The sequence below is a fragment of the Dendrobium catenatum genome, unplaced genomic scaffold (assembly GCF_001605985.2).
Source record: "Dendrobium catenatum unplaced genomic scaffold, ASM160598v2 original_scaffold_189877, whole genome shotgun sequence".
NCBI classification, from domain to species: domain Eukaryota; kingdom Viridiplantae; phylum Streptophyta; class Magnoliopsida; order Asparagales; family Orchidaceae; genus Dendrobium; species Dendrobium catenatum.
This window is the reverse complement of record NW_021508295.1, coordinates 77,743-92,307: the sequence shown is the minus strand read 5'-3', so window position 1 is coordinate 92,307 and position 14,565 is coordinate 77,743. Positions and strand designations below refer to the sequence as shown.

The 14,565-nt window shown below is 37.5% G+C and overlaps 1 protein-coding gene and 1 long non-coding RNA gene across 2 annotated transcripts in view; both read left to right on the top strand.

The window, feature by feature from the left end:
* Nucleotides 1-14,565, top strand: part of LOC110114797 — a 49,324-nt gene that overhangs the window by 3,764 nt on the left and 30,995 nt on the right. The gene's annotated exons all lie outside the window — the stretch shown is intronic.
* Nucleotides 5,471-12,319, top strand: LOC110114796. Its single transcript, XR_003699781.1, has 5 exons — nt 5,471-5,713; nt 5,792-6,037; nt 8,251-8,384; nt 8,665-8,745; nt 12,022-12,319. It is a non-coding gene; the product is annotated as an uncharacterized LOC110114796 (long non-coding RNA).

Here is a 14,565-nt window from a genome sequence, read left to right as displayed (position 1 = left end):
TTAGGGTTTAGGGTTTAGGGTTTAGGGTTTAGGGTTTAGGGTTTAGGGTTTAGGGTTTAGGGTTTAGGGTTTAGGGTTTAGGGTTTAGGGTTTAGGGATTAAGGTTTATGGTTTAAGGTTAAGTGTTTAGGGTTAGGGTTTAGATTTTAGAGTTTAGGGTTTAGGGTTTAGGGAGAGAGAGAGAGAGAGAGAGAGAGAGAGAGAGAGAGGGAGTGAGAGAGAGAGAGGGCTAGGGAGAGAGATAGGGCGAGGGAGAGAGAGATAGAGAGAGTGGGAGAGAGAGAGAGAGAGAGGGCTAGAGAGAGAGAACATCTAAACTTATTTTTTGAGTTGAACTTAGAGAGAGAGAGAGAGTGCAAGAGAGAGAGAGAGGGCGAGGGGAGAGAGAGAGAGAGAAGGCAAGTGTTTTAGGTTTTGGGTTTAGGGTATTTATGGTTTAGGGTTTAGGATTTATGGGATTAGGGTTTAACACCCCTCACTAACTTTCAAATCTGTCAACAGAATTAGACTGTCACATTAGAATGAATTGCATAGACTTCTTTAGTTGATCAATAATAACCCAAATAGCATTATATCCTTATCTCAACTTGGCGAAACCTATAGTTAAATCCATAGTCATAGCTTCCCACTTCTACTCTGGAATGAGTAACGACTACAAAAAAACTCTTATCATTGATGCTCTGCCTTCACTACCTGATAGGCTTTATACTTTGATAGTAAATTTGTCATATTATTCTTCAATCTAAACCACCAAAGCATATACCTTTCAAATAAGTACACATTTTGCTATTTCATGGGTGAATAGTGTAGTCTAAATAGTGAACCTCGTGTAGAATCTCTCTCATTATATTGCAAAAAATAGGAACCCATAATCTATTTTTATAAAATATAATACCAAAATTAGAAGCGCGTAGTTTTAATATCTTATCATATCTAATAAAATCAACCAACTATATATACAATGTATCCAACTTCTTAGATTCATAAATCATTTCTTACAAAGAATGTTGAATAATCATCTTGGCCAATATACTAGAGTCTCAGTTAAAAGAAAAAATCGCCTCCAACTGTAATCTCTCCATATCTCATATCAAATACTTATTAGTAGTAAGCTGAAGAAATAAAACATTAGAAGATATACTGCTTAAAGTGTCTTCCACCACATTATCCTTATCAAGTTGACACTAAATAATCAAATCATAGTCTTTAATCAACTCAAGCCATATCCTTTTCCTCAGGTTTTGATCCTTTTTGTGTAAATATGTATTTGAATCTCTATTGGTCAGTAAAGATCTCGCATCTGATTTCGTATAAGAAATGCCACAATATCTTCAAAGCAAATACAACAACAATTAAATCTAAATTATGTATCAGGTAGTTCCTCTCATGTTGCTTTAACTGTTTAGAAGCATATGCTATCACTCTATCATATTGCATCATAATATATCCCAAACCTGTAAGTGAAGCATACTTGAATACATGAAATCCTTTTATACCGGAAGGAAGAGCTAAAGCTGGACCACAAGTGAAATAATCCTTCAAACTCTAAAATTGACCTCACACTCATGTGACCAAATAAAATCTACTGACTTTTGAGTCAGTCTCGTCAGAGCTACAGAACTTTGAGAAAGTCTCTTCACAAGTTTCCTTTAATATCTAGCCTTACCAAAGAAATTATGTACCTCAAACACAGTAGTAGGACTCAACCACTAAGTGATTGCCTAATCTTTCTAAGGGTCTACAAAGATACTAGCACTATTCACCACATGCCCCTAAAAAGTAATTCTCTTTAGCCCAAACTCACATTTGGAGAAATTTTCATATAGTTAATACATCCTCAAAGTCTCCAAAATAATTTTCAAATGTTTGGCATGATCTTCCGCAAAAGTAGAATATACCAAAATGTTGTAAATGAAAATAATAATAAACTGATCCAGAATTCTCTAAATGCTCTATTCATCAGGTTCATAAAGATGATTGATACATTCATCACCCCAAAAAGCATGACTAAAAACACATAGTGTCTATATCTCATACTGAAAGCTGTCTTTATCGCATCAGACTCTCTCACTTTTACTTGATAATATCCTGATCATAGATCAATCTTTAAAAATACAGAAGATCTAATAAGTTGGTTGAATAGGTCATTAATATATAATAGATGATACTTATTCTTGATAGTGACTTTATTTAACTCATTATAGTCAATGCACATAATTATCATACTGTTCTTTTTCTTCACACATAGAATATGTGCTCCCCACAAAGAGACATTAAGAAGAACAAATCCCTTATCAACCAACTATTGAAGCTAAACTTTCAACTCTTGAAGCTCCTTAGGTGACATCATAAATAGAGATTTATATATCAAGGTTATACCCAAAAATATATCAATATAAAACTCTATGTCTTTGTCTGAATGCAAATTGACTAACTCCTCAGGAAATACATCAAGAATTTTTCATACTATCGGGATATCAGAAATAGAACAAGAATATATACTCCTATCCTAGACTGATACTAGAAATACTATATTTATAACATAATTATTAAATCATAACATAATTTTTAAAATATTTAATTTAAATAATTTAATTTGATAATAAGTTAGTAAATTATCTAACTTAATTTAAAAAAATAAATAATTATAAATATTTTTAATAGTAATTTTTTAAATATATTTAATTGTTGCTTGAAATTCCGTAGGAAATTCAACTCGAGATTCCGTCGGAAATTCCGTCAAAAATAATTCCATCGAAAAGCATATCCAAAAAATCGCTGGAATTCCGTCGGAAAGCCGCCAGGAATTTTCCATCGGAAATCCGCTGGAAAATTCGACAAAAATTCTGTCGAATTTATTTCCACAGAAAATTCTGCCATAAATTATCTGTTTTCCTGTAGTGTATAGGGTTTAGGGTTAGGATTTAGGGTTTAGGGAGAGAGAGAGAGAGAGAGAGAGAGACAGAGAGACAGAGATAGAGAGAGATAGGGTAGGGGGAGAGAGAGAGGGAGACAGAGAGAGAGAGAGAGATAGAGAGAGAGAGGGCAAGAGTTTAGGGTTTAGGGTATTTAGGGTTTAGGGGATTAGGGTTTATGGTTTAGAGATAGGGGTTAGGGTTTAGGGTTTAGGGTTTAGGATTTTGGGTTTAGGGTTTAAAATTTAAAGTTTAGGGTTTACGGATTATGGTTTAGGGTTTAGGGTTTAGGGATTAAGGTTTAGGGTTTAAGGTTGAGTGTTTAGGGTTAGGGTTTAGGTTTTAGAGTTTATGGATTAGGGTTTAGGGAGAGAGAGAGTGACATAGGGAGAGAGAGAGAGGGTGAGTGAGAGAGATAGGGCAAGGGGGAGATAGAGGGAGAGAGAGACATAGGGCGAGGGAGAGAGAGTGTGTGAGGGGGAGAGAGAGAGAGAGAGAGAGGCATGGGGGAGAGTGAGATAGAGAACGAGAGAGAGAGAGGGCAGGGAGAGAGAGAGATAGAGAGAGAGGGCAAGGGAGTGAGAGAAAGAGTGAAAGAAGGTAGGGAGAGAGAGAGAGAGAGGGAGAGGGCAAGGGAGACAGATAGAGAGGGCAAGAGAGAGAGACAGAGAGGGCAGGGAGAGAGAGAGGGAGAGAGAGAGAGAGAGAGAGAGAGAGAGGGCAAGCAAGAGAGAGAGGGCAAGCAAGAGAGAGAGGGCAAGAGAGCGAGAGAGGGAGAGAGACAGAGTGAGAGAGGGCAGGGGTTTAAGATTTAGGGTTTAGGGACGTTAGGGGATAGGGTTTAGGGTTAAGGGTTTAGAATCTAAGGTTTATAGGGTTTAGGGTTTATGGTATAGGGTTTAGAGTTGGGGTTTAGGGTTTAGGGAGGGAGAGAGAGAGAGAGAGAGAGAGAGAGAGAGAGAGAGAGAGAGAGGGCTAGGGAGAGAGATAGGGCGAGGGAGAGAGAGATGGAGAGAGAGAGTGGGGGAGAGAGAGAGAACAAGCTGAACTTATTTTTTTGAGCTGAACTTAGAGAGAGAGAGAGGGAGGGTAAGAGAGAGAAAGAGAGGATGAGGGGAGAGAGCGAGCGAAAGAGAGAGAGAGGGCAAGTGTTTTAGGTTTTGGGTTTAGGGTATTTTGGGTTTAGGGTTTAGGGGATGAGGGTTTAACACCCCTCACTAACTTTCAAATCTGTCAACAGAATTAGACTGTCACATTAGAATGAAATGCATAGACTTCTTTAGTTGATCAATAATAACCCATATAGCATTATATCCTTATCTCAACTTGGGGAAACCTATAGTTAAGTCCATAGTCATAGCTTCCCACTTCTACTCTGGAATGAGTAATGACTACAAAAAAATGCTTTATCATTGATGCTCTGCCTTCACTACCTGACAGGCTTTATACTTTGATAGAAAATTTGTCATATTATTCTTCAATCTAAACCACCAAAGCATATACCTTTCAAATAAGTACACATTTTGCTATTTCCTGGGTGAATAGTGTAGCCAAAATAGTGAGCCTCGTGTAGAATCTCTCTCATTATATTGCAAAAAATAGGAACCAATAATCTATTCTTATAAAATAGAATACCAAAATTAGAAGCGCGTAGTTTTAATATCTTGTCAAATCTAATAAAATTAACCAAATATATATACAATGTATCCAACTTCTTAGATTCGTGAATCATTTCTTACAAAGAATGCTGAATAATCATCTTAGCCAATATACTAGAGTCTTAGTTAGAAGAAGAAATCGCCTCCAACTGTAATCTCTCCATATCTCATATCAAATACTTATTAGTAGTAAGCTGAAGAAATAAAACTTTAGAAGATATACTGCTTAAAGTGTCTTCCACCACATTATCCTTAACAAGTTGACATTAAATAATCAAATCTTAGTCTTTAATCAACTCAAGCCATATCCTTTGCCTTAGGTTTTGATCCTTTTTGTGTAAATAATGTATTTTAATCTCTAATGGTCAGTAAAGATCTCGCATCTGATTTCATATAAGTAATGCCACAATATTTTCAAAGCAAATACAACAACAATTAAATCTAAATTATGTATCAGGTACTTCCTCTCATGTAGCTTCAACTGTTTAGAAGCATATGCTATCACTCTATCATGTTGCATCATAATATATCCCAAACCTCTAAGTGAAGCATAATATAAACCTGACAAACTAATAACATTCTATGGTTATCGATCTCATCATATTTTGTTTTGGAAGGAATTGTGCCCTAGACTTCCCATCTGGACACAAGGGGTGACACAACTAGTCTACAAGCTTAGTGGCTATATCATAACATTCATAACATTAAATTGTTGTTTGATGATGCTTCTTTCTTGAATTTTTTTCGATTCTACCTTTTTCAAAATTTGAAATTAAACTCTTCTGGATCCAAACTAAGGGAAAATCAATAATATTGGAAAGCTATTAATTCATTTATTTGACATTATTTTTGACCTCTGAATTTCGTCGAAAAACTTGTTTTTTTTTTTCTAAAATATATGATGATCACATCTCTCTTGTTGTTTATAGATTGTCTCAGCTCTTGCAGTTGATCATTCTAGATCGAGAGTACTTTCTGGAAGCTATGACTACACCGTAAGAATGTATGACTTTAAAGGGATGACTTCTAAGTTGTAGTCATTCAGACAGTTAGAACCTTTTGAGGGACACCAGGTTCGAAGTATAAGTTGGAGTCCTACGTCAGAAAAATTTTTGTGTAACAGGTTCAGCACATGCTAAGGTGCCTAGCTTTGGCTCATTTTATATTTAGATTCTAGTTTTATTGATTAATCATTTCTATGGAGGAAATTAATTGCAGATTTATGATCGAGATGGACTTACCCTGGGTGAGTTCATCAAGGGAGATATGTATATACGTGACTTAAAAGAACACCAAGGGTCATATATCTGGCTTGACTGGTGGAGAATGGAATCCCAAGTCCAAGGAAACTATCTTAACTTCTTTTGAAGATGGGTCTTTGCGTGTATGGGATGTAAATGACTTCAAATGTCAAAAACAGCTTTGACAGGAACTCATGTTTTGGGTTATGGAAACTTAAAGCAAGTATGCCCTTTTTTTAATCCGACAACATTTAACATGTGCAGCAATCCAGTTACATGGGCATGCATGAAATGGCAAAATTGATGCACATACATGTTACTCTAATTAATTCTTTTATTGCTCTTTACTTTTATTGATGGAAAAACAATCCATTTATATGGTAGTTGTACTATCATTTAAATGAAGAAAAATATCTACAAGATATCTAATTGCTTTTCTGTCGTTAGGTTATTAAGCCTAAGGTTGCTAGGCCAATGAGGGTTCCAGTTACGGCTTGTGTTAGGTATTAGTCCTAGATTTAGGTTTATTTTTGTATAGCTTAGGTGTAGCTATTTGTATAGCTTGTAGAAGCCTATTTATAGGCTTTAATTTTGTATTAGGATGCAGCCAAGGAAATAAAGATTTGCATTGTTTGTGGCTCACGGTTTCCCCTCATCCTCTCTCCCTCCTCCTCCTCTTGCAAGATCCATGAGGAAGTGCTTCTTCCTCAAGTGAGGGATCTCACATCTGGTATCAGAGCCACGGCGGTGGCGATCTCGAGGTGGAGGAGAGAGGTTTCTTGTCTGAAGAAACTGAAGGAGGCGATCTTGGTGGGGTTCGCTGGATTCAGCCAAGGGAGCGGCTAACGGACGGCGGGATGGTTCGTCTGTGCTGAGTTCGCGGCTGGCATCGCATTGGCCTCTTGATCAGCAGAGGCGGACTGGGCCGCTGGTCTGCACGCAAGAAGCTAAAGGCTGTGGCGTTGGGGCATAGGCAGAGCGCCGGACTCTTGCGGATCGGAGACAAGAAAGCGGCACTGGTGGGGGCGTTTGCTGGCTTGGGGCTTGCTCGGTGCTGAACGAGCAGAAGCCGGACTTGGGCTCTCGGTTGGCTCGATTCGGATCTGCTCGGCGGAGGCAGAAGGACCGGTTCTTGACGGGAGCAAGGCAGGCAGGTCGCGCGAGCTGGGAGGCAGAGTCGAGCTGCTGGTTCGTGTGCGAGAAGTTGGGCATCGTGTTCGAAACGGAAGGAGATTAAGGTTTGCTTAATCTTCTTGATCGGGAGCAGAAGTGGAGTCAGGTCTTGATCGCAAGAAGACAAGTATCCCGTGGGCTTTACAGTGCATCCTAGTGGAGAGGAGATTGTTTGCTCCATGGCTAAAGATTACAAATTATTTGAGTTGTGTAAAGACTGCAGGAAATCTTGTGGATCTTATGAATTGCTGATCTTTAAGGTGGAGTTTTGAATTCCGGGTGGAGTCCGGGAGACACTGAGGTAGTGTTGGCTGCTCTTGGAGAGCAAGGTTGAGAGTGCGGGGCGCTTGGAGATGCGTGGTCGTGCGGTGCACGAGGAGTCCGCATAGGAGCGCGGGGCACTGGTGAAAGACACGCAGGGTACTGGCCGGATGCGGCAGTGCGGAGCGTGGTCTTGTGACGAGCGGAGCGCTGGTGAGGGCGCAGGGCTCGCTGCACGGGTGGATGTGCAGGATGTGGTCGGAGAGAGACCACATGAGTGCAAGGCGCGGGCGCGAGCTTGTGGCGTTTGGACGCGGGCTGGAGACGCAGGGCGCGGGCACTGAGGCGCAGGGTGCTGGTGGATGCACAGGGTGCGGAAGCCTGGCTAGGGGTGCTCGGGGATTGGCTGCGTTGGACGCAGTGCGACAGGAGATCTCTCGGGAGGTGGAGCTTGAATGTCGGTAGACGCTTTTTTGCGGAGGAGACCGACATGATCATTCTTTGGATATTCTATCAAGAATAGTGGTTATCTTTTGTTTTGTAAAATCTGGACTAAGGGGGTGATTGTTAGGTATTAGTCCTAGATTTAGGTTTGTTTTTGTATAGCTTAGGTGTAGCTATTTGTATAGCTTGTAGAAGCCTATTTATAGGCTTTAGTTTTGTATTAGGATGCAGCCAAGGAAATAAAGATTTGCATTGTTTGTGGCTCACGGTTTACCCTCATCCTCTCTCCCTCCTCCTCTTGCAAGATCCATGAGGAAGTGCTTCTTCCTCAAGTGAGGGATCTCACAGCTTGTGCATGGGATCATGAAGGTAAACGTATTGTTGGTGCTCTTGGCGATGGTTCCATACAAGTTTCATTATTTTCATTATAATTTATGCTGTGAATTTTATATTTCATCTTTTATTTCGTTTTGTCCACACTTGCAACTTATTTGTTTTATATGTAATCTTGATGTATACTTCTAATAAGTTTTTCTGATGGAATGGTCAATTGTACAGTTATGGAGCATGAAGTCTGTATGGGGCAGCAGGCTAGACATTCACGTAGAGAGAGCACATACAGATGGTGTAGACTTAAGTTTTCGATTGATGGCTTGATTCTCTTATCCATAAGCATGGATAATACATTTAAGGTACGGATATATAATACTTCATCTGAACAACCTACAATTATCACTATTTTTGGTGAACAGTTTCAAAGAGTAAGAGAAAACTAGGAAAATGCATGTTGTGGTTTTGTTGATAGGTCTTGGATTTGCAACAAATGAGAAATCCAATCAAAATATTTGATAACATTCCCAATTATTATGCCCAAACAAATGCTGGATTTAGTCCAGACGAGAAGCTTATCCTTAATGGAACCTCGGTTGAAAAAGAAGATATAATTGGAGGCATGCTTTGTTTCTATGACAGGAGGAAACTTGAGCTTGTATCAAGAATGGGAATCTCCCCTCATCAAAGTGTGGTTCGCTGTAGTTTGTATCCAAAAATCAAGTAGGTTAATGTTCACTTTTAACTATTCTCTTTTAATTCTTACTGTTTTCAACATATTTTCATTTAATAATGATGGTTGAATTTCAATGTAATAGCATAATATCTTTCATTTTTTTCATGTAAATCCCTAAGTTTGGTCTTAAGCTTTGCATTACCTATAAGTTAGAAACCTTAAAATAAGAGTTTTGGCTGATATTTCTGCAGGTTCGTGCGTAGTTGATTTTAAATGGGTTTGCGGGTTTACTCGATAACCCGTCGGGTCACCCCGATTCTGACATGTTTTTCAAACGGGTCAAATTCTAGAACCCGAACTCGACCCGACCCGACCCTCGGGTTGGGTCAAAAGAAAAAAATTTGGGTTGGTTCGAGTCGAATTTTTGTGTCGTGTCAAATATTTACACCTATAGTTTCACGGATGAAGCTATCTACCAAAGTTTTAACCTTTCATTTTTTCGTTTGATTGTACATAGATATCTTGTTATGTTTTTGCTCATTCCTTGACTTGGAAAAACTTTGTTCGTTGATGAACTATGCCTCTCTCTAGAGTAAATTTGGCCATAATATGTTCCCAAGTTATTTGAACCACTACATAAATAAAAAAATTATCTCCTTAGATAAAATTCTTCTTTGTTGTACAGAGCAAAGGAAGTTTATTTTTGTTTATATTTTTGGCCTCGCCTATAGGAACCTATTATTTTACCACTACAAAAAGAAAAAAATGGTTGAGTTACTAACACTAGAAATCCTCCAAACATTTTGCAACACGCCAGAGAGTCCTTGGGAGCTAATGAGTTCATCACTTGAGACTTGTTAAACACTCATTTTAAGGCTGTAAATGACAAATTACATGGCCTATCAAAATCATTAGGTTTATCATCCAATAATAACACCTTCATATAAAGCTGCATCAAGCTCCCCCATTAGTTCCTTGAGCTAGGAGAAAGGGTATTATTATCAACAAGTCTTTTGCTTCCATCATTTCTTAGCAACCTACTACTTCTATTTTGCTCTAAACCTAAGGAATCTAAAATTAACCTTTATTCAAATATTTTAGAGGATGAGATTCCTCCTAAGTTTAGAGTTTTAGTCTCGGTATTACATAAAAGGTATATATGACCAACATTATCACATTGTTGACAATATAATGTCCTTGTTTATTTTTTAAATTCAATCAAATTTTTTATGTGTTTGAATTGTAATGTTTGGCACACCCAAGACAGGAGGGGTGGGAGGTAAATTTGAGTCTCTGAAAAAATAATAATTTTGTTGAAGTTTAAACAAACAAATTAAAAAAAAATTATTTAGTGAGATGTTAAGTAATTTTTGAATTTATTAAATTCCAAAGAACAACTTAAAACACTACTGATACAATTTAAGAGGAAATAAAAGAAAATTTCTTTTTCAACCCAAGCTTCAAGATCTAATAATACTTATCTTTGTAAAAATCTTAATTTTTTTCTCTTATCAATTATTTTTCAACCCAAGCCATCGTCGTCGCCTCCCACCACTCTCCCCGCTGCTAGTCGTTGTGCCCTCAACCCCCTTGCCGCAGATCGCCACCCACCGCCCACCCCGATCACAACCTTTTTATAATTTACATAGCATTCACTTTACTTAAAATCAAATAAAAAAGGGATGTCTTGAATTCCTTCTTCACTTGTCTAAACATCTTCAAAGTACGCTTTTTACACGACATTTCTTTTACATTGCATTTATTTTTCACTGCATTCCTTTTTCAGGCAACGAAACAACCACTATGTTAAGAAAGGTAAAGGTAGGAACGCTCCAAAAAATTATCTTTTTAAATTAAAGACAAAGTGAACCTCGCTCTTACGAACTTAAGGGTTAACTTTTAATTTTTCCAGAGGTAGATTGAGTTAATATTTAACCAGATTTCTCCTGATAATAATGTCAGAGTTTATTTAGATCTGAGTTCTACTTCCTATGAGCGCAAGCCCTCATAGTTAATTACATCTCCTAACGCATTAGAAGATCACTCTCGATTAAGGATGAAATATACTTAGCTTAATACAAGAAGTGTGTGAATGTGTAACAGATATTTAAATTTAGTTATGGGGGATGAAGGTACACCCGATCAAGATCCCATAGTTCTGTCATCCCGGGCATACCGTGGGTTCAATCTACCAACACTAACAACCGTTGGTTGTAGTGTCCAAGGAATCTGATTAGCAATCATGGGTTGCCACCTCTTAGGGATCCTGAATAGACTGAAGTACAGATGTGTGAATTTTAGTTTAGTTTAATTTGGGTTGGGGCTTATGGCTTCATTCGAAGTTGCTCATTAATTTATTTAGTTTGGGGCTTATAGTTCCAATTAAAGTTGCCTGTTAATTTGTTTAGTTTGGGGCTTATGGCTCCAATTAGGAGTTGCCCATTAATTTGTTTATTTTGGGGCTTACAGCTCCAATTAAGAGTTTCCCGTTGATTTGATTTAGGTAGGGGCTTATGATTTCCTTAGAAGTTTCCCTAATAGTGGGACTCACGACCTCTTTTAGAGGTGGTCCAAAGAATTTTGGTTGCGTAGGTCTTATGGCTTCCTTAGAAGTTGCTTAATGATAGATCTTACGACCTAGCCCTATAAGCTAAGTGACCCGTATATTGGGTCTTACAACCTAACCCTTATAGACTAGGATGCCCATTGTGGTTTGAGTTTTTTTGTTTTAGGTTCGTTTGTTTAGAATTTTTTTAATATGCAGGTCTTACTGCTTCACTTAGAAGTTGCCCAAATGGCGGGTCTTATAACTTAGTCCTATAGGCTAAGATGCTCATTTAAGGGATTTGAGTTTTAGTTTTAGGGTCAATTGTTTAGAAGTTCCCGAACAAGCGGGTCTTACCGCTTCGCTTAGAAGTATCCCAAATGGAGGGTCTTACAACTTAGTCATATAGGCTAAGATGTCCAATTAAGGGGTATAAAGTTAGGTTGGTTTCTAACTATTACCCCTAAAGACTGGACTTACGGATTTCATTGAAAGTAGCTAAGTTGTGGGTCTTATAACCTAATTCTTATAAACTAGACTGCCTGTAATTTACGTTTTGTTTTGAGTGCTTAAGAGTTCTTTGTTGAATCATTTGGAAAGGTCATTGTTCTTGTGTTCGTAGTTTATTTTAATTACAATAGTTTGTTGTGTATTGTTTTTTTAGCACTATTACTTTGTTAGCTTTCTCGTACTTTACATTACTTACAGTAGTTAGAATTACTTTTTTTAGCATTAATTTTATTTATGATTGCACTGACTTTTGTCTGCTTGTTTGCAGGTGTTCGTAGCCAGCGGTTGCAATAGCAGGAGTTTGCAGCCACATATGATGTAGTTACAAGGGCTAGAGCCTACTAAGAGCTTTATAAGGAGTTTAGGACTTTGTCGAGAGCCAAGGCTGGAGCCCACCAGGAACTGGGTTTAGATTAGAATTTTGGAGACTTTCTTTCAGTTTTGTGTTTTGGTTAGTTTTCTTAGGAGTTGAGTTTTAGTGAGTTGTATAGTCCTTTTTATGTGTATGGTTTTTTTAGACTTGATTTGATTATTAATCAATTAAATGAAAGTTGAATTTTTGTTAACACTTAATTTATTAATTTAATTTTAAATTTAAATGTATTTTAAGAGTATTAAAATATTTAAATTAAATTGATTTAAGTTTAGATTTCAAATGTATTATGTTGTTTAAATTACTTATTAAGTTGATTATTCGATTTATTCAATTAATGTTAAGGTTTTCAGTTTCACAACTATTTAAAGGCCCAACTCTTCTCACTTTTTTCAATTAAGCTCAACTTATCGGTATGATTACTTAAATCTATTATATAGGTTGACTGAATATTTAAACTTTAGTTGACTGAATGCATTTCAGATTTTCTTTAGTTATTTAATTTATTAAATTAACCAATTAGTCCCTCAATTATTTAATTAATCCATATAGTTCTAATTAATTAATAAATTGAGGCTCCCAAACCTTGACTTCAATTAAACAAGTGAATTACATAATGAATAAAGAATTTCAGTTCCAGATAACTGGTTTGATTTTCTTTATAAGTTATTTAAATTCCTGTTATTAAACTCATTGAATTTTAACTTAAAAATTAGTTCACTAATTAAATTGTTGGATCTGGATTTAATGATTAACTGTTTGCTTGATTTGAATTTTTTTTTAGAGTTTGAATTTATTGTTTAAAATTGAAATTTGGTTTGAATAATGACTTGTTTATTTTAATTTAATAGTTAAATTATTTTAATTGAATTCAAATTAAATCCGTATTATTGTGTTTTTTTTGTTCCAAAATCCATCTAAGTCCAAAAGTTTTGAGAAAACTTCGACAGCCTCCCGGCGTCCCCTCCCCGATCCCGGGAGGTAAGGCAGTGTTCGACTCAGCTGGATCAAATCAACAGAAAGGAGTATGGGAGAGCAAATCAATAAAAAAAAATCTTCAAGTCTTCTAATATGCACGACTTGCTAATTTAAACAATTTATTTTAAAAAATTATTGTCCCCTAAAAAATTCGGCAGTTTTCCAGCGTCCCCTCCCTGATGACAGGATGTTGGGGAGGGCATTTTTCCTTTGGCTCGACTCGGCTGGAATGAATGAACGGAGAGAAGATTGGAAGACTAGTGTCTGCGCTCCCTCGGTTAGATAAGCTCGATGACCAAAGGCTTCGGGTGACCGTATCAACCCTGAGATTTCCTTAAATTTGCATTTGGTTGACTAAGGCCTTTATAAATAATATATATAAATATATAATAGAATAAAAAAAGGATTAAATAATAATGATTATTATATTTTATCATTATTTTATTATAACCATTATAACCAATCCTCTTTGCTGCTTAAAAGAACCAAGAAGCCTCACGTGAGACATGAGATTGCTGAACGGATAAGCTTGATGTGGGACTTTGCTTCTTGTGAGATTTGAGAGGCGAAAGATTTTAGGTGTCAGCGAGACTCTGTAAACGAGTGGGGAAGAGAGCCAGAGATGCGACTCTTGTGTGAGTCGAGTTCACCAGCAACGGACTAGCAGACACAGTTCACCGACGATGGACGGATTATATATATATATATATATATATTGCCACATACACATAAAGCTTGGCATGCTCTCATTTTTCCTTGTTAGATTATTAATGTTTTATGTTAGCCATAACATAGCACATGATCACTAACGGCTCCTGACACTCTCCAACGGCTCTGACAAGCCACGTTCAACTACCCATGTGCTCACTCTCCTCCTCCATATATACCTGAAAACAGTATCAGGAGAAAATATGAGAACGACTGAATGAAAATTAGCTCTCATCTTCTTCCTCAGTGATAACTTCCCTGTTTGCCTGCTTGCTCTAGCTTTTCTCGTTTTGCAGGTATTCGCATGGTATCAGAGCATTAAAGAGCTCAACAGCTCCTTCCTATCATGTTCGAGTGCAAAGCTTCAAGTGCTCAGTCGGCGGCACAGTCGACCACTTCTCTCTCGGCATCAATGGCGAATTCATCGTCCGGTCTCCTCTGAAATTCTTGACGTCCAACTTTAAACAGATAGCCACCATTCAGCTCAATAATGAAAATTACACCATATGGCGATCACAGGTACTCCAGATCTTCACTGCAAATGGTTTCGAGGGAAATTCGAATACCTCATGGGAACCTCGTCGAAACCTGCTGAAATGAATGCCGACTACGAGCTGTGGAAGCTCATCGATCAGAACCTAATATCTGCATTGTATTCCACTGTATCTCCATCAATACTTCCTTACATTCTCATTATGCAGTCAGCTCAAGAGATTTGGAGAATGTTAGAGACCAAACTACAACCCACGAATC